This window comes from Mesoplodon bidens, assembly GCF_964165515.1.
Source record: "Mesoplodon bidens genome assembly, chromosome: 12".
Lineage (NCBI taxonomy): Eukaryota > Metazoa > Chordata > Mammalia > Artiodactyla > Ziphiidae > Mesoplodon > Mesoplodon bidens.
The window spans coordinates 84,796,545-84,821,707 of NC_138168.1; the positions used below are offsets into that span (position 1 = coordinate 84,796,545).

The window sequence follows — 25,163 nt, forward strand, 5'->3', positions numbered from 1 at the left end:
TGGCGGGCTGCACAGGCTCCCGGGAGGGGAGGTATGGAGAGTGACCTGCGCTCGCACACAGGCTTCTTGGTGGCGGCAGCAGCAGCCTTAGCGTCGTCTCACGCCCGTCTCTGGGGTCCGCGCTGATAGCTGCAGCTCGCGCCCGTCTCCGGAGCTTGTTTAGGCGGTGCTCTGAATCCCCTGTCCTCGCGCACTCGGAAACAATGGTCTCTTCAAGTGAAACTATTTTTAAAGGCAGCTGTAGCATTTGGTGATGTTGCTGGTTCAGAGAAGGATTGTCGGAGCCTTCTGTTACTAAGAAAGCTGTTGTCCCAGACTTTTAGAGTATCCAAACACATCACAGTTGGATAGACTGGCTCTGAACTTGAAATTCCCATCTGTGTTCTAAAGGTCTCGCTTTTTGCTTTCCTTTTCTGGATAAGGTTAAGAGTGCTTTCATTTTCTTTTCCCCCCAGAAGGTTGCAGTCTCTACTTTTGCTAGGGGCAGTACACCTCTGGCAGCTGGCAAAGCTGGCAGTGGAACCCTGGCCATTCCATGAGGTTCAAGGTTGGGGGCAGCTTACTTTTCACGTCAGCTGTGGTTTCCTGTGATGGGTCTCCCCGGTGAGGAATGAGAGGTCAAGCAGACTTAAGTCGAGGGTTTATTCCCACTGTCGAGGGCAGTGGTTTCTCCCTGGCCCCTGAGTGGTCCTAATCTGTACAGCTCTGCGGCAGGTGCACGCTGCTGCTTTTACGGGGACTGGCAGGCGAGCTAGGTGGGCCCAACAGGCATAAGCACAGCTCTTCAAGGCACATTTCAACCCGTAAGGATCATAACTTGGAAAGGCTTCCCATTGAAAGGGGCTTACCTTTGTTTGGTGTTTTCAGGCAGTGCTGAGATAGGGGCTTGAGTTGGGTGGTGAGTTTAGGAAAAACTGATGATCATTCATTGGCCGATTTCTAGGTTAGTCCTATTCCAACGTGACTTAGGTGGCCACCCAGCCTGCCAGCAGGAGGTTTGCTGGAGGAATACTTCCAAGTTCCAGCTTCTAAAAGAATTAGGTTGAGAATCTATCTTTAATGTGGATCAGCGGGAACAGGAATTCAGAGGCAAAAAAGCCAAACAGGTTGGCACCAATTTCAAAGGTTTTTACAAAGTTTTCTCGATGACCTGATTCAACAGTAGGAGGCATCTCAAGTATAGATACAAAGCCAGAGCCTGTAACAGTTCCCCTGGTCTGCCGTCCACAGTTAACCTACAGATGTTCTCTTATCTGTGTACTGGGACAAAAAGCGCTTGCTGTCTTCTCTCTCTTTGTCGCTTTTAGACGTCATGCAGAGCAGATGAAGGGAACCGTGCCTATTGTTCATGAATTTCGTCCATTTTTAGAGCCAGCAGCGATGCTCCAGAGTTCAGTGTTCTCCAGACAGCCCCCCAGGAAGGGTGGTCTGCAAGTGCGCGTGTGTTTACACGTGGGTGTGAGTCGTGCAGCCCTGCCTCTCCCACCCCCAGCCATGCATGCTGTGGAGCAGGGAGCGGGGTGGGCAGGAGGCTCCGTGAGACTTAATGAAGCTAATTAGTGAGTGTCCCGAAATTACCTTGAGCTTCTGAGGGAAGAGGTCCTGTGTAAACACGGGCCTGGGTTCTCCCAGCTGCTGTGGGAGAGGCCACAGTGTCAAGTTTTGTTTGACTTGGAGACGTGGCCATGGAGCCGAGCAAGGCTCTGTATAAACTGCCACCTTGGCCACTTCATCAGGCTTCGTGGCCTGGGTTTATTTGGTCAGTGACTTGAAGTTTGACCTGCCTAAGGGCATCTCAGAAAGTCGAATGAAGCTTCCTGGGTAAAGACTGAAGCGCAGGTAGGGACTGCTGGGGGCTTCGGGCTCCGGTCTTGGGAAACCTGGGTGGTGACCCCAGGTCGCAGCGGCCTGTTGTGTCCGTGGCTCATGAACAGGCCTTTCCCAGTTGTAGGTTTGCTCCTCGTGATATTGACAAGATGGCAAACTGAGTTAGTGTGCTTCTGCCTGGCTTTTTTTGTAACTCGCCAGGAGGAATGGGATGTCAGATCTCGCCAGGCTCCTTTTTTGGGCTGCGTGGCTCCAAAACTTTTCCTTTAACCTTTAATTGTGAAAATTTTCAGATGTTCACAAAAGTGGAAGGAAAAATGAATCTGCTGTACCTGTCACTCACTGTGGATGGTTATCAGTACAGTTCAATTCTATGTCACCCGTCCCTGTATTTTATATGAAAAATAAATTTCCTAAAATTTGGTTGGTTTATTGCCAGCAAGGTTTTAATTAATTTGGCTTTTTTTTTTTTCTTCTTCCTGACTTGCATTTGTATGTGTGTAAGTTCAGATTTACTTAATGGATTGAAATGTGACCAACAACAGAAATGGTGGTGTGAATTGATTCTGAGATTCTGGCCAAGATATATTTTTAAGAGTGAAGTGATCACACGGGAAGAGTAAACCACAGCCTGGAAGAGCCGGGTGTCCCCCCTCTTGGTACAGCATTGATGGGCTCGAAGGAGATGGTCTGGACCCAGTGGAGGCACTGCCCCTAGACCACGGCAAGAGGGGGCCTTGCCCTGTGCCTCTCACCAGAATGAGGAGTCGGACCAAGGGGCCATCTCCCCTGCTGTTTGTGGCCCTCTCCCTGAGTACCTCTGGGCCACAGTCCAGGTACACAGGATCCTGGAATCTCCTGCATAAGTGGCGCCCGGCCTGCATCCAGCCTGCTCTGGTCTCCTCCCAGGGCCCCTGACAGACTGTGCAGTGGGTGTGTCTACCCAGGTCTGGAGGAGGGGTACAGCAAGGGTGCAGGGTGTGAGTGGAAGGGGACGCACACTTGCTGGGGTGTCCTCAGGTGTGGGCACGAGGCCCCTACAAGGTGGTATGAAGCTCAGAGGGGGCTGGGGTCGGTGGGAAGAAAAGGGGGCCAGGCTGGGGGCGGCTCTCCCTACTGGGCACATTCTGGACCTGGCCTTCCAGTTAGTCCAGGGGGTGTTCTTCTCAAGCCAAAAGGATAAAACATATTTTACTTAACAGTTTGTGAACTTGATTGAAACCTTACAAATAGTTCCACACAGTGGGTGCAGGGCTCCAATGGTACCTGGCTCAGACCCTGTAAGTGTCAAGCCAGGTGTGCCTGGGTCTTACTCTGGGGCGTTCCTTGGGCACCCAGGCACCCCTTTGTGATTTTTGGCTGCTCAGTTTCTGTTCTGTGTCACCTTTTCACCTGAGGATGATGTTTTTTTCCCCACTCAAAGTGTCCTTAAAGCCCTGGCAAACTGCCCCAGGCTCAGACCAGGGAATTAGATTGGGGTCCTTATTATTAGGGTGTGTGTGGTGGCCAGCCCATCTCCAGGGGAAAATCAAACCAGGCTGGCAAAGATGCGTGCACCCAGGTAAGCTGAGGGCTTGAAAGCGAGGCCCTAGCGCTGCGCTGGCATCTCCAGGCTGCAGTTACAGTGGGCGCTTTGCTAGATGGCGGATCCTCAGCGAAAGTCAACACAAAACAGCCCAGTTACAGGCATTTCCTGTTTCAAGGACTTGCAGGAAGGAGGCCTGGTACCCTGTTATGTAAATGTAAGGCATTATTGAGGACAGTTTAATGAAACCCTTAAAAACATGCCCATCCTTGATCCAGTATTCTATGGGTAGACTATCTCAGGAAATACACACATGAACTCATTTTGCTTCCAGGATATGTATTGCAAAGTGTTTTGAATTTTCAGCTGGTCAAGTAAACTTTGGTTCACTTGACAATAGTAGCTAACACTTACGGAGTGCTTACCATGTACCAGGCGCTGCTTGTGGTTTATATGTATTGACTTATTCAGTCCTCACAAAGAGGCAGGTCCTAATAATCTCCATTTACACTTGGAGAAACAGGCACAGGGAAGTATAAGAACTTGCATGAGGTTCTGTTTCTAGTTAGTGGCCGAGCTGTGATTTGAACAAGTCCAGGAGGCTCCAGAGAGCAGTATGTTTGCTAAAATCCCGTGCTTAGAAAAAAAGAACTTTCAGTGTGTGTATGAAAACCACTAGCAGTATCCTGTTGTCTCTCTGCGTATCTTGGGTTTCAAAACACACGTGTAGTCAGTGGAGAGAAGGGCTGCTGGTGAGTGTAAGCATCACATAGCATCCCGACTGTGACTGGCTTTCCACCTGACACTTTTTTGTAGAGGGTGTTCAGGCTTGGGGAAGCAGTCACCCGCTTTCTGAGCAGTGCGTGTGATATTACAAAGGGGAGATCTTCAAGAGAAGTGCGTGGGCTTCAGTCCTGTGTTCTAGCAGAGCTGAGGCTTGTGCCGGGTCTTGTCCTTCTGAGTGGATGTCCCGACACCTAGAACAGAGCCTGGTTAGGACTCAAGGCTCTGAAGGAAGTGCTGGGTTTCTCGGTGTAGAGGTGGCAGTGGACCCCAGGCTCCCCAAGGACGTGCATCTCAATGTGAGGACAGTCAAACAGATAACACGCTGGTGTCGTCCTGAACCTCTCCTCGATTTTGAGTGGGGAAAGGTTCCTGAGTGAGTGTGCTGGGCGCCCTGTACACTTCCTGTCCTCCTGTCCTGTATCTTCCTGTCCTCCTGTCCTGTATCTTCCTGTCCTCTGTTCTGGGGCCCTGAGGACGGCTCTGCCACGTGGGTGGATAGACTGCTTTGCACCCAAGGTGGGCACTGGGCACCTGTTGTGGAGCACAGGGCCCCATCCAGGAAGGCTGGATGCATCTGGCCGGGTGCTGGGGGGCAGCAGTCTGGACTCGGGGCATATGAAGCTGGAGGGTCGCCATTTGCTTATATAGCTTCTTGGTTCAGAAAATGACTCCGGGGCTTCCCTGGTGGCGCAGTGGTTGGGAGTCCGCCTGCCGATGCAGGGGACACGGGTTCGTGCCCCGGGCCGGGAGGATCCCACATGCCGCGGAGCGGCTGGGCCCGTGAGCCATGGCCACTGAGCCTGCGCGTCCGGAGCCTGTGCTCCGCAACGGGAGGGGCCACAACAGTGAGAGGCCCGCGTACCCCCCCCCCCAAAAAAAAAGATGACTCCGGGTGGGAGGATTCACTCTGAGCGTAATTGCTGTGGAGGGCGGGCAGAGCAGTTCCTTCTGGGGGCCCAGTTCATGGGAGCAATTCCAAAGTACAAATGCGAAAGTCTGAACTGAATTTTAAGGCAGTTTTTTGAGGATATGGGGCCCTCCCGGAGAGGCTTCTGTGACATCACGGGAGCTGGTACTTAAGTCTATTCCTGCATCTGTGCCCATTTCCGCCCCGCCTCCTCCCCTCCCCAGGCTGCTGGGGCGTGATGGGGCCGTCCCCCCCGCCCCACCTGCTGGACCCTTGTGCTCTACTGTCCGACTCTTTCTTGTGTGTTTCACTGAAACCATACCCTCCCTGAGAACAGGGCATCGTCTTCTGCCACTTCTGCTCTTTGACGAGGTCTGAGGTGATGCTCAGGGCAAAACAGGTGGTAAGAAAGGAAGAGGGACTTTTCCTGTGCCCTTTAAAGCACTGTGAGGTCTCATGGAGCAGAACTTGGGCCACCAAATGCCCTCCCACTTACCGTGTTGATGTGGGATTTGGGGGTGGGGTAGGAAGAGGGCAGCGTGTTCAGGACTGATGCTCAGACCCAGCGGAGGACTGGGGTGGTCCGGTCACCCATCAAGAGCTAGGAAAATGGCCAGATTTAAGGTGAGCACCGTGTATGGCTTATCTCTGCTGGCCGGCTGCCTTTTTGTATTCCACTTGTACTGACATTCCTGACAGGTGGTAGTGATCTCTACCCAGAAAAAGCAAACTCCTTTCCTCAGGTCTGACCCTGGAATGTTCTAGTGATAAGTTCAACAAACCCTTCATCTGTTCCCTTTCCTGCCTCTTGTCAGGAGAGAGAAGACCTGAATTCTAACCCTGACTCCTTAAGCTCTTCCTTATCTGGGGGAATTTAGTTAATTCCCCCAGGCCTCAGAATCCTAATCTGAAAACAAATGCATGACAACCTATTCCGGCTTCCCTACTCTCAGATTCCATGTGTCTTTAAAAGAACAAAACAAAACGAAAAGTTAAACACTAAGCATAAGCAAATAAGCAACACCCCTACTTTACACACCTAGTTAAAATTATAAACTACCCAGAAATTTGAATCTTAGGAGAAATGACCTGGCAGAGTAAAATCCAAGATGGCTGAGATCTAAGTCTGCGCTAAACCTAGGCGTCTGATGCTACACATTTTTTATTGGAGACTCTTATGAATTAATTAAAATGCATGAAATTCTCTCCCTTGATTCTGCCCCTTGACTGTAACCAGCAAAAAAAAATTGTAAGCCATAACAATTTAAGCTTAAATTAGGAACATACAGTATTTATTAAACTATGCTATGCTAATTGAGTAGCTCTTTTAGCAGATTCTTATTGATATCCACTGGCATTCTGAAAATCATACCTTTCCTCATACTGAATAACATTTTTTTTTTTTTTTTTGTGGTATGCGGGCCTCTCACTGTTGTGGCCTCTCCCGCCGCGGAGCACAGGCTCTGGACGCGCAGGCTCAGTGGCCATGGCTCACGGGCCCAGCCGCTCCGCGGCATGTAGGATCCTCCCGGACCAGGGCACGAACCTGTGTCCCCTGCATCGGCAGGCGGACTCTGAACCACTGCGCCACCAGGGAAGCCCGAATAACATTTTTTTAACAATATGGACTGGAGTGGGGCAAGTTGTGTGTCTGGGGATGAGTGGGCTTGTTTGTCTGTGTTGATTGCCTATACATTGCATGGCCTTAGCTTCACCGTGAATCTTATCCGTGGCTGATAAATATTGTAATGTTGGAAAAACTCTTTAAGCAGCGACAGTCCTCTGCCGCTCCTGCTTCCCAGCCAGGCAGAGCTGAGGTCAGGCAGAGCTGAGCTGGGTCCTGCTGGCGGAGAGGAGTGATGGGAGGCTGCACAGGCTCCAGCTTAACAGAACGGTGACCCTCGCTTCACAGCCTGTTTCAACAATGGACTTGTTTGTTTTCATTTAATGGTGTGGATAGAGAAAGGAATATTGGAAAACGAGGGCTGGAAATAACTTGCCACCCATCCAGGCCTGAGCCAGGCGCTTATAACAATGTCCATCTGCCTAGTGGCACCTGCTTCTCTTTTCACTGGGACGACTAGGAGGGGAGGACCCCGTGGACCAGGGAGGAGGAGCCTGTGGACCAGGAGGGGAGGAGCCTGTGGACCGGGTGTGGGGGGAGCCTATGGACCAGGAGGGGAGGACCCCGTGGACCAGGGAGGAGGAACCTGTGGACCAGGAGGGGAGGAGCCTGTGGACCAGGGAGGAGGAACCTGTGGACCAGGAGGGGAGGAGCCTGTGGACCAGGACCCTATGCTGCTGGCCAAGGGGGCAAGAGCCATGGTCAGAGCACATCTGTGGGGGTAACACAAGAGGGCCAGCAGTAGAGCTGCAGGAATGGAATTCCATGTTGAAACTGTAGGTCTCTGGAGTGGACAAACAGAATCTTACACTTCCCATTTCTAAGGGCTGCTTTCTGCTTTCTCCAGACACACAGTGCTTGGAGTGAGGACTCAGAGATTTCGTCTGATAGTATAAACTGATTTTAACCAGAAGTAACAGAACTTTATTGCTATTATTCTTTAAGTTTTGCTGTTTGTTGACAGGGAAAAAGGTATGATGCCCATTAGGATGTTAAGAATATTGACATTTGCAAAGACCCCAGGAGTCTGGGGTGGGAACACAGGGGAAGGTCCAGGCCTCCGTGCCAGCTTCTGGGGTGAGGTGGTGGGGTGGGAGGGCTGGGAGGGGCGGGCTGAACTCCTGTCCCCTCCCAAGCTCCCCTGCTTTCCAAGCTGCGACTGTGGGTCTGAATCTGTCCAGAGGGGACGCTTTTTGCTAATTCACAGAAAGGCACCATACCAGCTGGAGACTGCCCTGGAAAAGGTGGACACATCATGGCCTTTTCTAACTCGTGTGGTAGTGATAAAATTTTAGTCCAGCCACAGAACTGGACCAAATGACCTAAGACACATATATGGAGTGAGAAATTGTAGTGAAATACCACTGCCTGCACACGGATGGCTCCAGACTTCAGGGGTTTCTGGGTGTGTGTCTGACTTCAGCAGTGCTCCCCCTTTAGGTTTCTGGGTTAGTTTGCTGTTAGGAAAATTAGGTTACTGAGAGCTTATTAGAACTTTGTCTTACAAGAGAAAATAGACTCAGAACGAAAACTTGAGGAGCGATCCTGTGAGGAAAGTTTGCGAGCTGTAGAGGATGAACTTTGTGACTTCGGTTTGGTCCCTACCTTTCTCCTGGGTCTTGCAGGAAAGTCGTCACATTTGTGGCTTCTGTCTTCCCTGCTCCTGAACACTCTCAGGTCTTTGGGTGCGGATGATAAGGTTGTGTACTTAGGAAATCCAGGAGACAGTCCCTGAAGTCTCTGTGAGTGGAGTGATATCACGTCTAGCACTTGTGTGGCAGCCCTCTAGGAGACAAACAGATGGACTCACGTGCACACACACAGTGGGGACACAGCAGGTGAAATAAGATTGGGAAAATGTTGATGCCTGTTGGAGCTGGGTGATAGGCAGGTGATAGTTCATTAGACGTAGTGAATTAATTAACTGGCTGCTTTTCAAGCTCAACAGATGAAAATCAGTAGTTTTCCCATATACCATCCTTAGTCAGAGTATGTAATAGGAAAAACAGATTCCACTCGCAGTAATAACAGTTTCTGGGAATAAACATAATAAAATATGTAAAGCTATAAAACTTTATGGACGCACTGAATAAGTGGTAAGGTACAGCATATTCTTGGGAAAGGAACATCAACATTGTAAAAATGTTCTCAATAAATCTGTAAATGCAAGTACCTATGAGTAAAATGCAATCAACAGGAGTGTTTGGGTTTTTTTAATATAAATTTATTTATGTATTTTCTTTTTGGCTGCGTTGGGTCTTCATTGCTGTGCACGGGCTTTCTCTAGTTGTGGTGAGTGGGGGCTACTCTTTGTTGTGGTGCGCAGGCTTCTCATTGCGGTGGCTTCTCTTGTTGTGGAGCACGGGCTCTAGGTGCACAGGCTTCAGTAGTTGTGGCATGTGGGCTCAGTAGTCGTGGCACGTGGGCTCAGTAGTCGTGGCTTGTGGGCTCTAGAGCACAGGCTCAGTAGTTGTGGCACGTGGGCTCAGTAGTTGCGGCTCGCGGGCTCTAGAGCGCAGGCTCAGTAGTTGTGGCACGTGGGCTAGTAGTTGTGGCTCGTGGGCTCTAGAGCGCAGGCTCAGTAGTTGTGGCACGTGGGCTCAATAGTTGTGGCTTGCGGGCTCTAGAGCGCAGGCTCAGTGGTTGTGGTGCACAGGCTTAGTTGCTCCACGGCATGTGGGATCTTCCCGTACCAGGGATCGAACTCGTGTCCCCTGCATTGGCAGGCGGATTCTTAACCACTGCGCCACCAGGGAAGCCCCTATGGGAGTTTGATATAAAACGTAACAGGCTGACTTTGAAGTATATCTGGGACTCCCCCCCCCTTAAACTTGTGCTTATCTTAATCCTCCCGTTTTGAGTAATGGCAGCCCCCCGTGGGTGGGCCAGTCGCTCTGGACAGAACCTGTGAGTCATCCAGATCCCTATCTTCTCCTCAATTCCGTCCAATCCACCAGGACCTCCAGACGACTCTACCTCCAAAATATGTCTGAATCCACCGGTTCCCCTGTTGCAGTTGCTACAGCACTAGTCCAGCCACTGCTTCTCTTCCTTGGACCACAGCCACTGCTTCTCTCCCTTGGCCACCTCCTAAGTGGCCTCTTGGCTGCCACTCCCGGGCCGTCCCCTTGACCCCAGACAGCGGCCTGACCGAGCCTGCACGGCCTGTGTCCTCTGCCCCGGCTCTTTCTCCAGCCTGTCTCCCCCCATTTCCCGGGCTCACTCTTCTTGAGCGACCCTGACCGGTTCCTGCCTCAGCATCTCTGCACTGGCTGTGCCCTCTGCCCGCGGTGCTCTTCCCAGACCTCTGCCTCGCCACCTTGTCCTCATTCAGGCCTAACTCGGTGACTTTGGCGAGACGTTCCTGACCACCCTTAGCCAAACCAGCCCACGGCCTCCACGCCTCAACTGTGTCTGTTCCCTCACCTGTTTTCTTGTCTCTATAGCACGTGTCACTGAAATTACCTTATTTATTTGCTTGCAACATCTGCTGGGTCTTGAGCATGCCAGCTCCTTGGGAGCAGGATGCTGTAGGTTGCACTGTCCGCCCCCAAAAGATATGTTCAAGTCCTAACCCCTCTAACTGAATATCACCTTACTTGGAAATAGGGTCTTTGTCACCATAATGTAGGTGTGAATTAAGATGAGGTCATCCTGAAGTAGGGTGGGCCCTTAATCCTGTAGGACTGGTGTCCTTGTAAGAAGAGGAGACACAGAGACAGGTACTTACAGAGGGGAGAATGTCATGTGAAGACACACACACACAGAGGGGAGATGGCCACATGAAGACAGGCGGAGATGGAAATGATGCTCCCACCAGCCAAGGAATGCCTGGGGCTCCCAGAAGCACGAACAGGCAGGAAGGATCCTCCCTGGAGCCTCCAGAGGGAGCCTGGCCCTGCCCACAGCTGGATTTTGCAGTTGATTAATCAAGTGCAAGTTGCTTTAATTCTCCAGCTTGTGGTATTTTGTTCGGCAGCCCCAAGAAACTAATGGGGGGGGGGTCTTCTCAACACTGTCTGACGTGAGGAGAGGCTCAGGAAACGCTGCCAAATGATGAAGAAATGGCCAGAATAGCCAAGAAGATTTTTTAAAAGATCAGGACAGTCTTGATCTACTAGACAGTAAATCATACTATAAAGCCTTAACATTGATTTAATAGGCAAAAATCAATAGACTAGAGGAGAGGGCGCAAAACAGACTCATGTAAATAGAGTAATTTAGTTTATTGTTAAGGTAACAATTTAAATCATTGGGGGAAAAGGTGGATGCTCAGTCAAGGGTGTTTGAGCAACTTGGCGCTTCCTTTGAAGCCAGTATTTCAGAGCAGGTCCCCCTTGGCTGTCTGGTCAGAAGGGAGAAGGGCTTGCTCCACAGGTCAATGCCGGGCGTTTCCTCTTCCAGGGAGTGAGTGGTCTTTGCCGCAGTTCATGCAGGTGACTGTTCACACAGCTGTCTGTCGCTGGCTAGCTTCTCGCCAGCTTACAGCCTTGTGCCTGCAGGAGCTAGGATCCCTTATAAAACCCCCATAGGTATGGTTTCCGGGGTTCACAAAGAGACATGCTCAGCTGCAAAAGTTGTCACACTTAAGGAAGCCCCAAGCCTGGTGTCCCCATTGGGGCTACCTCATTCATGAAGTTCATTTTGACCATAAGCAGTGTTATCTTGTGATGTGGTTTATGTTTTACCTTTATGGGTTTCCCAGGAAACCAGAACTGGAGAGTTAGAAAAAGGTTTTGTTAAGTCCATCTGGACACGAATTAAGTTAGAGCCCTACATTAAATCATATGTAAATTCCAGAGGTACTTAAGAGTTAAATGTAAAGAAATCCCACTTTTAAAGTTTTAGAAAAAAACATAGAAGCTTCCACAGTGTAATGGTACAGAAAGCCCTTCTAAGCAAAGCATAAAACTCAGAAGTCGTAGAAGAAAAAATAACCTGAGAGATTCAAGAACTGCTTTTTATTGAAGTATAACATATACAGAAAAATGAACAAATCCTAAGTGGACAGTTCCGTGAATTTTCACCAAGTGAACATGTCGCATAACCAGCGTGAAGATCTGGAAACAGCGTTGGTGGCACCCTACGGCCCCCTGCTCCTCCTTTACCCCGTGTCAGACTGATAGATTTGACTACAGAAACATTTTAAACTCTGGGATATCAAAAGACACCATAAATATAGTTAAAAGACAAGCAGCAGGCTGGAAGGAAACTATGTACAGCCCTTTGCAACATATACAGGGACAAATACAGGACTGATGATCACTGTATGCTATAAAAACACGCCTACAGGGCTTCCCTGGTGGCGCAGTGGTTGAGAGTCCGCCTGCCGATGCAGGGGACACGGGTTCATGCCCTGGTCCGGGAAGATCCCACATGCCGCGGAGCGGCTAGGCCCGTGAGCCATGGCAGCTGAGCCTGCGCGTCCGGGGCCTGTGCTCCGAAATGGGAGAGGCCACAGCAGTGAGAGGCCCGCGTACCACAAAAAAAAAAAAAAAAAAAAAAACACGCCTACAGATCACGAAGAAGGAGGACCAATCATTCAACAGAAAAATTGGCAAAAGCCATACTAAGTAATTCTCAAGAGGAAAAATACAAATGGCCCAGGCAGTGGAGCCAACACTGCCAGCTCTAAAGAGCACAGTCATCCGTGTTAGATGGATGAGTGCTTTTCTCTCTCTTGCTCCACTTCTCTTGCCTTCTCCCTCCTGAGATTCAGTGGAAGCCCCGGGTGACAGATAATGTACTTCCGCAGCATCACCCCTCCTATCCACCCCTCCCCCCTGGCCTGCAGCTGTGCCCACATACCTGGCCGTCCCCTTAGGATCACCCCTCTCCCAGCAGATGTTTGGTTCTCATGACTGGCTCCCCAGGTCAGCCCCGTGGGCTCCCAGACAAGCCCAGATTTAACTTGTCCTCTGGGGACACACCTGCCCAGGTTCCAGCCCAGCTCAGTGCTGGGAACGTCAGGGCGGGGCTCAGGTGCTTGGGATGAACAACAGCTGTGGCAGGGCCAGGAGTGGCAGTAAGTAGGACAGGGCCACCATGGCCAGAGGTTGGGGCTGGTGAGAGGTATGGCACCTGTCAAAAAAAGCCAGGGTTGGGGCCGACAGAATTGGCCCCCTGGAAGGAGTGTGGGACAGGCTTCAGAGGCGTTCTGTGAAGGCAGACTTCCCCAGAGAGGGGCTCCCCAAATGAAAGGATTTTGTGGCAGATGACTGGGGGAGCCTGGACACGGTGACCCCTTGGAGGTGTCCAGCGTGAGTGAGCATATGAAAGATGGCCAGGCCCTGCAGTAAATCCACCGACTGAGACAGCCCTTCCTTCCCCAAACACCTTTGACCTTTAGTTCACAGAACATACATCAACACCTGACGGTGACCAGTGTCCCTAGGGTACACTTGGGGAATCCCTGCTGTGAGGGGATGAAGATTCTAAGGCCAGGTTCTGAGCCAGCCACAGGCTTCTCTGTTTTTGAGACTAGAGCTCATTCCAGGTACAGAAAGCCTTTGGCTGGAGGGTAATTTGGAGGAGACAGTTTCCAAATCAACAAAACAGTGTAACTAGGTTCATTGGAGAAGGTTTCTTCCGCCCTTTTGTTAAAAAAAAAAACCCAAAACTGTGACCGCTTCCCGTTGATGTTGGGTGGGGCCTCTGTGAGTAAGCAGGTGTGTTTAGTTAATAGACGTATATGGAGAAAGAGGCCACACCTGTCACAAACTACGCCCCCAGATATTACCTATGTGTGGGGTGTCGGTACTAAAGCGATAATAACGTGTCTGCGCTGAGTTGAACTTCCCTCATGTTCCCCGGACCTGCGTGCTCCCGAGTTGTCAGAGGTCCCCAAAGAGTGTGGCTGCAGCGCGGTGACAGTTTCTGAGCATCTGACACAGGTGAACAAGCTGCTTTGTCAGGTCCCTAATGACTCTGACCGACCAAACACATTTCTAAATCAGAGAAGCCTAGGAAATGAGTTATCGACTGTGGTCTGGATTCTGGATTAAAACTAGAGAGTAGTAATCGACCGTGGGGAGATCGATCAGCTCTCACCCCAGCCTCCCGGAACTGTGCTCCGACCTCACCTCCGTGCATTCCCCCAAACCCGGCGGCCTTGCTGGAGGCGGGGTCATCGTCTGTGCTCCTCACCGCTGCTCCCCCCCCCGCAGGTCCCTACCCCTCCCTGGAAGACTGCCTGCCTCTTGGCCGCGCTCCCATTCATGGGGTGGGGGTGGGGTGGCTGGGCTCCTGGCTCGCGGTGGGGGTGGGGTGGCTGGGCTCCTGGCTCGCGCAGCGCTTCCGCCGCCCCTCCTGTCCCGGCCGAGCTGTGGTCGTGCCCGTTAGCTGCTCTCACCTCCTCGCTGCCGAGTCTTTCCTCCCATCCCCCGTCGCGCCGCTGGCCTTCTCATCACCAGACGTTACACCGCCCTGGAAGTTCAGCATCGAGCATCCTCTCCGCCACCTTCTGCCCTCCTCACCTGCTCAGGACCCCTACTCAGACCTGGAGTCTGTGGCCTCCGAACCTTCCCAGCACCTTCCCTCCCCTCACATCCTCTCTTGCCTCCTTGTCCTGCTTCGATTCCCATCCACGCTGATCATTCCTCTCGCACACGCTCTCCCCTCTTTCAACCACTCTCTCCTTCATACTTGCCAGGCAGAACCCCTGGCCCTGGGCTTCCCTGGTGGCGCAGTGGTTGAGAGTCTGCCTGCCGATACAGGGGACACGGGTTCGTGTCCCTGTCTGGGAGGATCCCACATGCCGCGGAGCGGCTGGGCCCGTGAGCCATGGCCGCTGAGCCTGCGCATCCGGAGCCTGTGCTCCGCAACGGGAGAGGCCACAGCAGTGAGGCCCTCGTACCGCAAAAAAAAAAAAAAAACAAAAACAAAAACCCTGGCCCTGAGTTAGTCCTCTCCCCCCACTACGTGCACACCCTCATGTTGCTGGACGCAGCTGGAGGAAAACCCGACCACACAGATCTGTCTGTCACAACTTCCTAAGGGTCTCCAGTGCTGGTTCGGTGGTCTGGTTGCATCTGCCTAGCCAGGGTTCTCTTCCGCCCTCCGGGATGACTGTTTCTCATCTCAGGGCTTCAACACCTTGTCCCTCTCCGCTAATGATTTCACTCCCTGTTTCACTGAGAGAATGAAAGCAACTAAAACAGAACTCTGACAACCCCCGTCGCCTCCTCCGCCTGCCCCGTGGCGCGCGCCCTCTGGGCCCCTTCTCTTCCTGCTCTGCTGCCCTCCCCTCCCGCCTCTGAAGACTGCTCCCCCGCTTCCTCCCTTCCCCTCCTAGCTGGATGATGTCCACCGGCACACCAACAGACGGGTCATGTTTATTTAGAAACACCCTCTCTCGACCCCAACGCCCCGCCTCTTTTCTCTGTTCCGTTCCCCCACGTGAGGGGGCCGCCTCCGCTCTCCCTCCTCCCACTCTCCGTGACACGGTTTCAGCCAGGCTTTGGTGCTAGCCCTTTGGTACTCTGAAGCCCTCCATCAGGGTCACCAGAGATGGCTACCTTGCCGGATCCCACGCAGGTCGCCCGTAGCCATCACCCAGGTGATCACACCTGCTTCCTGAAGGATGCTTCTCCTCCTGGTCATATTCCTGCCTCACTGCTGCTTCCCCCAGTGCCTGGAGCAGCACCTGGCACACAGTAGGCATCTAGCGTCCTTGTTGAGGGATGGGATTGAAGTGTGAAAGGGTGTGACGTTCCCCTTCTCTCCCCCTCCCTCCCTGCACCTCATGTAGCGTTAGAAGGTGTATATGGATCACACGACATGGTTTCTAAAGGTAAAGGTGTGTGTGTGTGTGTGTGTGTGTGTGTGTGTGTGCGCACATGCATGGAAACACGGCTTCTCGGTGAGGGACGAGGCACTCCAGTGGGGTTGTAGCAGGGCTGGGAGGGGCACTCAGGTAGAGTAAGGAAGTACTTCTTCCTGAGTAAGGAAGACAAGAGGGGAAAACACTCAGCAACTGGGTGGGCTGGTCAGTTAGAGAAGAAACTGGGAAAGTAGCTGGGAGTGGACCTTCAGCGCCCAGCCCAGTCCTTGGGTCTAAGTTGTTAGTCAAGGGAAGCACGCTGAAGGGTTTGTTATAGGAGGGAGGGTGGGACACGTCGGGACTTGCCCCGGGGGGAGTCCCTTGTGGGGGCCTGGGAGGGGGACAAAAGGCCCAGGAGTGAGGTCTCTGGTCAGCCCATGAACTCTGCCCTGAAGAATCTACCTCTCCCCCATGTCTAAAGATAGCTTGCACGCATTTGTGGAAAAGGGGGTAATTGATGCTCATTCTTTTTTTTTTTTTTTTTTTTTTTTTTTTGCGGTACGCAGGCCTCTCACTGTTGTGGCCTCTCCTGTTGCGGAGCACAGGCTCCGGACGCGCAGGCTCAGCGGCCATGGCTCATGGGCCCAGCCGCTCTGCAGCATGTGGGATCTTCCCGGACCGAGGCATGAACCCGTGTCCCCTGCATTGGCGGGTGGACTCTCAACCACTGCGCCACCAGGGAAGCCCTGATGCTCATTCTTGTTCTCTGTTGGGTGGGAGGCCCCGCAGGTGCCCTTACCCAGCCCATGCTGCCCGTATAAGCACTGCTGACCAGGACTTCTGCCGCCCCCGTCGCCTGGCTCCATCAGAAGCCTAGTCAGCACTGTGTTAGTATGTTTTAAAGGCCCGGATCCCTTCTCTTTAGGGAAAAAAAGACTCAACTCTAAAGCCTCATTGTCTAGCCCAGCGCTCAAGCCGTCTTGTCCGAGGAGCCGGCCTCCTCTTCCAGGCTGGTCACCTCAACCACTGCTGACCTTGGTGCAGGGAGGGGAGTTTATCCAGCTGCTTCTCCAGCTGTGGCCGCAGGAGACCATACATTGTCCTCTCACTTCCTCTGGCTGGGTGGCGCACGTATGCACAGCCTTGCTGGGAGACAGTGCTTCTGCTTAGGGCGTGTTTTGGGGGTGCACTCCCCAACCCGCCCTTCACGTGGCTTGGACTTTTGGGAGAGGGAGAGGTGGTGGGGGGAGCAGGAAGGTTTCTTAGCGGGACTGATGTGTCTGCCCAGTTGGCTTTTGTCCGCGCTCTCAAGCTTCTGTTTCAGGCCGGTGTTTTGATTTCCACGTTGCTTAGCAACCCTGCAGCAGCCTCCGTCCACCAGCCCCGCTGCCCGAGGAAAACCATTGTCTTTCTGGAGAGCTGCTTTAGCTCCTAACTGATAACTCTGGAAGGAGCAGCCCCAAGCCAGTCTGAGCTGAGCTCAGAATTAGCACGTGAAGAAGTCGTTGACCTTGATCTTGATGATTCTGTCCTCTTGAGACCTTGAAATAGAAGAAGCTGGTGTAATGTCAGGCACAAGAACGCAGCCACAAATGGTGCCTCAGACTTGGGCCGTCTGCGTTGTTAAATTGACCTACTTATTTTTCTGACCTGTGGGCTGGGCGTTGATGGAATTTGCTTAAAGTGTGTTACTGTGGAAAATATTATGGAAGAAAGAAGCACGCGTGGTTGGTTTGATTATTGATCCGGACTGCTGGCCCGCTGACCAGGAACACGGCCAGCTTGGCCGGGAGCAGGGCAGGCTCTCGCCGCAGCCCGGGGCTCCCACAAGGCCTGCCGCGGCCCCAGCTCTGTCTGATGACAGAGGTCTGTCCTGAGATCCAGAATCCCGGGTCAGCTTTGCTCTGCTTTGGGGCAAGCACTGTTCCCGCTGCAGCGGAGCCCTTTCTCTTCCACTCCTCTTGGCCCACTGGACCCGGGGGGTGGGACGCGTGTCCCCCCAGGCTCCTCTTTGCCACCTCCAGGCCATCCTCCTTCCCTCCACCATAAAAGCAGTCAACTAGGAATATCATGTCCAGCGCCCACCAGGAGGTCTTCCTAGGCCCGTCTAAACATCCAAACTGTCAGCAACCCACTTGGCATCCAGGACAGGAACCAGAGCTCGCTGGCAGGGCTGCACAGAGCGTTCTTCTCTGGAGTCATCCTCACAGCAGCTCTGTAAGGTCACTCACGGGGTGTGGACGCTAGGGAGGTGTGGATGCCAGGGCTGTCTTGCTGAGAAGCCTCACTCCCCGATAGGATCTGGTGTCGGTGGTCAGCTGAGCTTCCAGGTTCCCTCAAAGGACAGCTCCATCCCAAGAGTCTCCTGTGGCCTCATCGTTGTTCTGGTCACCTGTGGTTCCTCCCCCGGTCCAGCGCCTGCTAACAGGTCTATTTTTATCATAATCCATCTCCTCTAGTATTGTAGACAGGGTTTATCAGGTTACCAGGGAAACAGGACTTGGAGGTTAATCTAGGGTCAAACTCTCTTGCAGGCTCTGTTGACCCTTTGTCCACGCACACCAAGGAACCTCGTTGCCCCCTGGCCCTCCCTGAAATCGCCTGGTTCCTTGATGATTTTACCTTCTTCGCTGTCGGCCCAGACATGCCATCCACCCTCTTGTCAGACATCCCACTTTTCATCCTCCACTGTCATCTTTCCAGCTCATCCCTCACTTCCCCAATTCCAGCCACCTTGACCCCACTGGGACTGCGATCCCGTGAACCTGCCACCTCTTTTAAAATGTCTTTTTTACATAGACATGCATTCTTTTTCCTATTCTTTTCCATTATGGTTTATCATAGGATATCAGATATAGTTCCCTGTGCTATACGGTAGGACCTTGTTGTTTAACCGTTCTCTATATAATAGTTTGCATCTGCTAACCCCAAACCCCCAATCCACCATCCATGTTGCTGAAAATGACATTATTTCATTCCTTTTTATGGCTGAGTAGTAGTCCATTTGTGTGTGTGTGTGTGTGTGTGTGTGCGTGCCACATCTTTATCCATTCATCTGTCGATGGACATTTAGGTTGCTTCCATGTCTTGGCTATTGCGAACAGTGCCCCTATGAACATTGGGGTGCATATATCTTTTCAAATTAGAGTTTTGTCTGGATATATGCCCAGGAGTGGGATCGCTGGATCATATGGCAGCTCTATTTTTAGCCTTTTGAGGAACCTCCACACCGTTTTCCAGAGTGGCTGCACCAACATTCCCACCAACAGTGCAGGAGGTGAACCTGCCGCCCCTTCCAGTCGCCTCCCGACCCCTGTGCCTCTCCTCCCGTCACACACCTCCCCTGCCCTCCCCCTCCCACCCCGGGCCCTCTCTTGCTCGTTACGACTCACCTGGTAAACCACTGGGTAGGCCCTCCTCTCCTCGCCTGTACCTGCCTCTGTGTGGCTGGAAGTTTCTGGAGACAACCCCCCACCACACCGCTGGGTCTCATTGCCCCTTCAGGGTCCCCAGGCCCTTCAGTGATGCTCCTATATCCCCTTCACCCTCCCGCGTCCCCAGACAGCCCCTGCACACCTCCCCCTGCAGCTCCACCTCACCCACCCACCATATCTGTCCCTGAGTCCTCCTTCTCTCCTGTTGCGTGGATGGACCCTGTGTTAAGGCAGCCCCCATTCACACGTCGGGTCCACGACCCAGTCCAGGGCACTGCTGGCGGGTCCCCTCTCTCTCCTCCTCCAGCAGTTGTTACCTCCCTTGAATCAGTTCTACCAGCCCACTTCCCACTCTACACACACACACACACACTCACACACACACACACACACACACACACGAGTTCCTCAAGGAATTGTCTCTACTCACGGTCTGTTTTTTCTCTTCCTCTCCATTCAGGTTTTTGTCCCTCAACTTTCCGGAAACTGCTCTTTCCTGGCTCACCTGTGTGAACCTAGAGTGATGAATGCTCAGTCCTGGTGGGACGGGACTCAGGGCGGCATCCAACCTCACTGACCTTTCGTGCCTCCTGTCAGCACTCTCCTCTGGCCTCCTGACACCACACACTGCTGGCTTTTCTTATATCTTTTTGGCTTCTTATATTTCTTCTTCTTTTTTTAATACAACTGATTTTTTTAAATTTTTATTTATTTATTTTTGGCTGCATTGGGTCTCCGTTGCTGTGCGCGGACTTTCTCTGGTTGCAGCGAGCGGGGGCTACTGTTCATTGTGGTACGCGTGCTTCTCATTGCGGTGGCTTCTCTTGTTGCGGAGCACGGGCCATAGGTGTGTGGGCCTCAGTAGTTGTGGCGCACAGGCTTCAGTACTTGTGACACGCAGGCTCAGTAGGTGGGGCGCACAGGCCCAGCTGCTCCGCGGAATGTGGGATCTTCCCGGACCAGGGCTTGAACCCGTGTCCCCTGCATTGGCAGGCAGATTCTTAACCGTGCGTCACCAGGGAAGCCCATTTTTGGCTTCTTCTCCTCCGTCTCCCCAGCCTTTAAACATGCTGTCCCCTCCACGCACTCCCCAGACCATCTCCCCCACTCATGATTTTAAGTACCTTCTGTTTGCTGGGGGCATCCAGTTTGTATCTTCAGCCGATGTCTCTGTGTAACTCCAGATGGCATAACTCCATCCTCAAAATCTGGGGCCTGTCTGAACTGAGCTCCCAGTGCCTTTCCGAGACCTGGCCCGTCTGTCTTCACAGACACCGGGGGTCACGGCCACGCCGTCCTGTCAGTTGTTCGGGAGCAAGACTTGGCATCATCCTTGAACCCTGTCTTTCTCTCATGTCCCACATCCGGTCTGTCCACAGATCCTTCTGGTTCTGCCTTCAGAATATCTGCAGATATTTGATGATGTTAAGGAATTATGGTTACTTTTTTTTTTTTTTAGATTTGATCACGGTATTGTGCTCCCTTTTTAAAAAGAACCCTTTTCTTTTAGAAATTCGTACAGAAATATTTATGGATAAAATGACGTGAAGTCTGGGATTTACTTGGAATAATCTCGGGCAGTGGTTCTCACCCAGAGCACTTGTGAAAACACAGATTTCTGGGTCTTAAGGCCAGGGTTTCTGATTCAGTAGGGCTGGGATGGGGTCCCATAGTTTTTATTCCTGACACTGATTGATGCTTCTTGTCTGAGGCCCACATTAGGAGACTGATCTGAGGTGTAGGAGAGTGGGTGACGGGTATGAATGAAGTAGGGCTGGGCGTGAACTAATAGCAGTCGGAGCTGTTGGATACGTAGGGTTTCTTCCACTAGTCTGCTTTTCTTTGGAAGTTTCAATAATAAAAAAGTGTGTGTGTGTGCGTGCACATGCACGTGTTACCAGAATTTGACCGTTTCCCAGCACCTCTAGTCCTACCACCCTGGTCCAAGCATCCTCTCTCACCTCAGTCATTGTAGGGCCTCCTAACTGGTCTCCTTGCCTTTCCTTTGCCCCTCTAGGATCTGTTTTCAGCAGGACAGCCAGAGTGACCCTCAAAACCCTGCAATGCTTCCCTCTCACTCAGAGTGAAACCCCAAGTCTCTTTATCACCTAGAAAGCGCTTTGCAATGTGTCCCCGACTCCATTTCCTCTGTCAGACACGCTGACCTCGCTAACCCTTGCATATGCCAAGAATGCTTGCTGCCTCAGGACCTTTGCATGTGCTCTTCTGGACCCATAGTGCTCCCCGACCGTCCACTCAGCCATCTCTCTCTTTCCTTCATCTACTTTCAAAGGTCGCCCCTGCAGTGAGGCCTTGTGAGACCCCACTGTAAAAGTCCACACTCCCCCCACTTCCTACCCCTCTTCCCTGCTCACTTCTTCTCCTTAGCTCACATCACTGTCTGTATTGTGCTACTGATCTGATCTGTCCCCCTTGGCAGGAAGCTTGTGTGGTTCCTGGCACCGAGTAGGTGCTGCCACTCCACCACCTTTGCGGCAGCCTCGTCAGTGCCACGGCTCCCGGCTCCCAGCCCCAGCGGGTTGGCCTCCACGGTCATCACTCATCGTTCATGACATGTGTCCCTTCTTTGCCACTGCCCAGTGTCTGCCTCGGCTGACTCTGGTGTAGGTGGATTTGGGTCTGTTTGGATCCCTGCTGGGTCCCTGTGCCTGGGACAGTGCCAGCCGCATTTGGCTCTCAGATACATGCCCACTGAATGAACGGCTGAATCCCTGGGCAGGAGGTGGACGAGGACGAAGGTGGGAGTGTAAACGAGAGGACTTTCTGGAAAGTCATGGCCAGTGGCGGGGGGGAGGGGGATGTGGGTGGGGGAAGCAAAAACATTCTCACATGGAAAAACCTACCGGAAATGCAAAGAAGGGTGGAAAACAGGCACAGTCTATTTTTGAGACATTAAGTAAGGAAGGACAGAAGTTGCCAACGGGCAGATCAAATACGGTCTGCAGAGGTGTGCGGCCCACACGATGCTTAAAATAAATCTGGACTGGTTGCCAGCACTGAAAAGTCAGAAGTATCCTACTTCTCTTGAAAACCTGGAGGCTTGCTGGCACTGGGCTGGCCTGTCCTCCTAGGGTAAAAGGGTGGGAACGGACCGTGTGCCCCCATCAGAAGAGGCGCGTGTCCTCTGGTCGCCCATGGCCCCTCCAGCAGCTTCATTCATTCATTACCTGCCTGAGGGCTTGTACATATTTGATTTGTGAGCTCCCTTTTGAAGAGCAAAATGGATTTCTTCTTCCTCGACACTAAGTGAGGAAACAGTTATTTGGGGCAGGCGGCATGTTGGGCAGTTTCGGAGCAGGCTGCCCGGGAGGCCAGGCCTCTGGGAGTGCTGGAGGTGGGGCTGTGAGGGCCGCGAGGGGGCCTGCGTCACAGGGATGGGACGCATCCTGCTTCCACATTGCAGGGGTCGGAAGGGGCCTCGGAGAGGAGGGCGTGGAGAAAAGGAGAGACGGTTTGCCGGGAGTCTAGGCTTTAAGAGGGTACCCCGGGGCTTCCCTGGTGGCGCAGTGGTTGAGAGTCCGCCTGCCCATGCGGGGGACACGGGTTCGTGCCCCAGTCCGGGAGGATCCCACATGCCGCGGAGCGGCTGGGCCCGTGAGCCATGGCCGCTGAGCCTGCGCGTCCGGAGCCTGTGCTCCGCAACGGGAGAGGCCACAACAGTGAGAGGCCCACACACCACAAAAAAAAAAAAAAAAAGAGGGTACCCCGGAATGTGACCTTATTTGGAAATAGGGTCACTGCAGGTGTAATTAGTTAGGTTGAGTTGAGGTCATCCTGGAGGGGGCCCCAAATCCAGTGCGATGGGTGTCCTTACAAGAGGAGAGAGACACAGAGCCACACAGGGAGAAGACAGCCACGTGACGATGCAGGCAGGGGTTGGAGTGACGCAGCTGCAAGCCGAGGAAGGCCAAGATCGATGGCCACCGCCACAAGCCAGGACAAGGCGGGAGGACCCTCCCCTGGGGCCTTCAGAGGAAGTGTGGCCCGCTGACACCTTGCTTCCAGACTTCCAGGCCCCAGAACGGAGAGCTGAGGAAGTTTCGATGTTTTAGGCCACCCGGTTTGTTTACCGTCAGTCTGTTTGTGGTGGAGCAAAAGCATCTTCTCCCAGGACTGTCACGTGCATAAGGTCGTGACCTGCCGTGAGTTAGCACGTGTGAACGTCGGGGATGATGGTGTTGATTATATATTCAGGAGTCAATCATTTACAGGATTGGAATGGGACAAAGTGGCCCCGTGGCGTTGTGCTTGTTTGTTTCTAAAAATAGGATGAAAAGTCGTTTTTGTATGTGTTTGTTTAATTTTCCCGGCGCGGGGGCGGGGGACGTGGTGTGTGGGCTTGTCCTCTGTGATCCAGCAGGGCAAGGGGTCAGTCTGTTTCCACGGCTTCTCCTGAAGCCCTGTTCCCACCTCTGAAGTGTGGATTTGACCACATTACTTTGGCTGGCAGTTTCCCGGGGTTTTGTTTATTCGGGCGGGTCTATTTGCAGAGGTGCATGAATGCACAAAGACCGCCTTGTTTTTAGGGTCAGCAAAGTGAGACCTAGATGCTACTCCGGCTTCAGGGTTCTGTTCAAAGGCTTTGTAAAGCTCTGAGGGTTAAAATATGACTTCTTCATGTCAGAATTATTCTCTTGCATTGAGCAACTTGTCCACCGAGGTGAGGACCAGGAGCTTCCTGTTTACCGCTCCCTGGTTAGACTGGGAGACACCATGTGTGGCCCTGAACAGGGCCTGCAGGGGGCAGTTCGCTTCCACCTGTGGGGTTGGGATTTCACAGGCTTTACCTGTCCTAGAGCTTCACCTGTCCTAGAGTAGGGAGCAGACCACTTCCAGGAGGGCTCCATGGCACAGGGCACAGGGCCCGTCCCTTAATGGCGGGTTTGTCACCACCCTGGGCAGAGAGTAGACCCGGGGATGGAGAGGGTGCCGCGTCCTTATTATCATCAGCATGGGAGCTAAAGACCCATGGGCTCCAGGAACTGGGTTGTATCCATCTGGAGCCCCTCGGATGTCCACATCCTAATCCCCAGTTCCTGTGAATGTTACCCCACGTGGCAGGAGGGGCTTTGCAGATGTGATTAAGTTGAGGGCCTTGAGTTGGGAGATTGTTTGGGGTTATCTGGGGGCCCAGTGTACTCACAACGGTCCTTAACAGATGGAAGAGGGAGGCAGGAGAAGGAGAGAGAATGGAGTATGAAGATGGAAGCAGAGATCAGGGTGATGGGATTGCTGGCTTCAGAGAGTGAGAAAGCAGCCAGGAGCCAAAGGATGCAGGTGACTCTAGAAGCTGGAACAGGCAGGGGAATGGCTTCTTCTCTAGGGCCTCCAGAAGCAACCCCATCCTTTTGACATCTTGATTTTAACCCGGTGAAACCCATTTCAGAGACTTCGGACAAGCAGAATTATAAGACCACAAATTTGTGTTGTCTTGGGCCCCTGAGTCTGTGGTCGGTCATTTGTTACCGCAGCGGTGGAGACTAATACATATACCACCGCCTCCCAGCCGTCCCGCACCCTCTGAGGCAAGCCTATGGAGTCGGCAGGGCTATGGTAACTACCTTCAGGTTACTCTTCTCCCTGATCCCCCCCCACCACCAAAAAAACCCCTAATCAATTAGAAGAATTCACACGACTGTTGGAGGAAAATGTCATTTATTAAACTGGTTCTTAACCATATAACTTAACCATATAACTCCTTGGAGATTCTGATGAAAATTATAGATCTTAGCCTCATAAAAATATACATCAAAAATTTTGCGTACGATTTTAGAGATCATACAGATTCCCCCAGAAGCTATCCGGGAAGCTCCGGTATCTGCCCAGGGCTTCCTCTCCCCAGATGGAGAGCCCTTGTATTATTGGCTTGGCCAAAAAGTCCGTTCGGGTTTTTCATAGTATGGAAAAGCCCGAACGGACTTTTTGGCCAACTCAATAGATGAATTCAGTTGAGGCTGAGTGACGGCTTCCCTAGTAAGTCTCCCTAATGGTATTTGCCAGGTCCTTATTTGAGGATTCATCCAGGTTTATGTTTTGTTCTGTGCATTTAGAAACATTTTTCTGAGAAAGGGGTACAAAGGCCTGGCCCCTGTAACAGCCAGCGCCATCTCCGATGGCATCTGTGGCATCATCGTCAAGGTCAAGGGCTCCCTGCTTCTAACAGTCTTTCTGTCACTTTTTCTTCCTTTGCTTTTGCTCCAGCCTGGGTCTCGCCCTGGGCGTTTCCAGTAACTCCTGAAGACCTGGGGCCTCTGTTCATCAGCCTGCCTTGGGATTCA

General features: G+C 52.4%; 1 protein-coding gene across 4 annotated transcripts in view; it reads left to right on the top strand.

Annotated features, from left to right (window-relative positions):
* SYNJ2 (synaptojanin 2) overlaps positions 1 to 25,163 on the top strand; it is a 98,857-nt gene that overhangs the window by 8,832 nt on the left and 64,862 nt on the right. The gene's annotated exons all lie outside the window — the stretch shown is intronic.